Source organism: Scatophagus argus, chromosome 24, assembly GCF_020382885.2.
Source record: "Scatophagus argus isolate fScaArg1 chromosome 24, fScaArg1.pri, whole genome shotgun sequence".
Classification (NCBI taxonomy): Eukaryota; Metazoa; Chordata; class Actinopteri; family Scatophagidae; genus Scatophagus; species Scatophagus argus.
Window position 1 is genome coordinate 12,542,078 of NC_058516.1, and position 2,987 is coordinate 12,545,064.

Below are 2,987 nucleotides of genomic sequence, written 5' to 3' on the forward strand. Positions count from 1 at the left end.
TGGGAGTAATGCAGATATTATGCGTTTATTCTTTGCGTGGCTAGCCAAAAGCCTAAACTTGTCCCCAAAATCACCCAAACACAAGCACTGACTTGAAGTCTGAATGCAGTAAGTGCTATTTGTTGGGGTAGTATTGTCGGGCGTTAACTTGACTTTTGAAATAAGTACATGTCACTTTTTGGGGTGAAAGCATATGACCAATGCATAAGAGAAGGAAATCACATCCAGATCACCTCAAATGGAGACACAGATGATTGCTTTGTTCATAAGTGCTTCTCTTTGGGGTTGTCTTTGTTGTGACTTGGTCACCTGACAAATACTGAGGCTGTGTATTTACAGTATTCGTTGCATGACTAGCCAAAAGCCTAAACTTGTCCCCAAAATCACCCAAACACAAGCACTGACTTGAAGTCTGAATGCAGTAAGTGCTATTTGTTGGGGTAGTATTGCCGGGCATTAACTTGACTTTTGAATTAAGTACATGTCACTTTTTGGGGTGAAAGCATATGACCAATGCATAAGAGAAGGAAATCACATCCAGATCACCTCAAATGGAGACACCGATGATTGCTTTGTTCATAAGTGCTTCTCTTTGGGGTTGTCTTTGTTGTGACTTGGTCACCTGACAAATACTGAGGCTGTGTATTTACAATATTCGTTGCATGACTAGCCAAAAGCCTAAACTTGTCCCCAAAATCACCCAAACACAAGCACTGACTTGAAGTCTGGAGGCAGTAAGTGCTTCTTGTTGGGGTACTTTTGGGATCTCTGAATTCCCAAGTTTCCTACACAGAATTCATCCGGGAGCGTTTTGTATATCACATGTTACTGAGTGAATAACACTGTTTGGATTCCTGCTGTTGTATTCATGCAGTGGTACTGAAACTACTGAAAAAAGTTTTAGGCTTCTTTGACAGAATGTGTGCTTGAAGTACTAATTCAGTGGGAGCTGTGCTTATTTGAATTGCTTAGAAACTTGGAAAATACAACTGATGAAAGTGCAAGCGGGAGCCATGACGTGGCAACGACTTGCACCATTACAACTCACTGGACTCCGAATGACCACTTACGACCCGCCAAAGGCAAACATGAATTTCAGATGATTGTCGTCAGTTCATCGAGCTCGATCTTGCTATTGTTTACTTGCCATTGTATTGAAAGGAGGCGGGCATTGTGAAACTGAATTCAGTATTTAAGAGGGGCAAATCTGTACAAAAACCACCACTTCTGGTGCTACTGCTTCAACTCACAGGTGCCTCGGACAAATAGTGGGACTACAGAGAAACGCAAGCACCGACTGGACAGGACCTTGAATTCAGTAGGTGCAACTTGATGGGGATGTGGCTTATGACAAAATCTACAGCTGCATGAAATTGGAATCACATCCAGATGACCTCAAATAGAGACACAGATGAGTGTTGTGTGCATAAGTGCTTCTCTTTGGGGTTGTCTTGGTTGTAAGTTTGTCAACAGATATATTGTTGTTCGGATAGAAAGACTGATCATTCAATTCATTATTGCCATGCCTAGCCAAAAGCCTAAACTTGTCATCAACAATACCCAAACACAAGCACTGACTTAAATTCTGAATGCAGTAAGTGCTACTTGTTGGGGTACTTTTGCTGACACCTGAAACTTTCTCTCTAAACAATTTATTCCCTTGCTCACTGCCAGTCTGTAAGATTGGCCCAACTTGAGCATTGACAGTACAGTGGAATTCTGTAAGTGCTACTTGTTGGGGCGGTCGAATGTGACAAAAATCTACAAACATACGTAACTGGAATTATATCTAGAGTGTCTCAAATGGAGACATGGTTGATTGTTGTCTGTATGAGTGCTTCACTTTGTGGCTGTTACTTCTTCCACAATTAAATCATGGGAGTAATGCAGATATTATGCGTTTATTCTTTGCGTGGCTAGCCAAAAGCCTAAACTTGTCCCCAAAATCACCCAAACACAAGCACTGACTTGAAGTCTGAATGCAGTAAGTGCTATTTGTTGGGGTAGTATTGCCGGGCATTAACTTGACTTTTGAATTAAGTACATGTCACTTTTTGGGGTGAAAGCATATGACCAATGCATAAGAGAAGGAAATCACATCCAGATCACCTCAAATGGAGACACCGATGATTGCTTTGTTCATAAGTGCTTCTCTTTGGGGTTGTCTTTGTTGTGACTTGGTCACCTGACAAATACTGAGGCTGTGTATTTACAGTATTCGTTGCATGACTAGCCAAAAGCCTAAACTTGTCCCCAAAATCACCCAAACACAAGCACTGACTTGAAGTCTGGAGGCAGTAAGTGCTTCTTGTTGGGGTACTTTTGGGATCTCTGAATTCCCAAGTTTCCTACACAGAATTCATCCGGGAGCGTTTTGTATATCACATGTTACTGAGTGAATAACACTGTTTGGATTCCTGCTGTTGTATTCATGCAGTGGTACTGAAACTACTGAAAGAAGTTTTAGGCTTCTTTGACAGAATGTGTGCTTGAAGTACTAATTCAGTGGGAGCTGTGCTTATTTGAATTGCTTAGAAACTTGGAAAATACAACTGATGAAAGTGCAAGCGGGAGCCATGACGTGGCAACGACTTGCACCATTACAACTCACTGGACTCCGATTGACCACTTACGACCCGCCAAAGGCAAACATGAATTTCAGATGATTGTCGTCAGTTCATCGAGCTCGATCTTGCTATTGTTTACTTGCCATTGTATTGAAAGGAGGCGGGCATTGTGAAACTGAATTCAGTATTTAAGAGGGGCAAATCTGTACAAAAACCACCACTTCTGGTGCTACTGCTTCAACTCACAGGTGCCTCGGACAAATAGTGGGACTACAGAGAAACGCAAGCACCGACTGGACAGGACCTTGAATTCAGTAGGTGCAACTTGATGGGGATGTGGCTTATGACAAAATCTACAGCTGCATGAAATTGGAATCACATCCAGATGACCTCAAATAGAGACACAGATGAGTGTTGTGT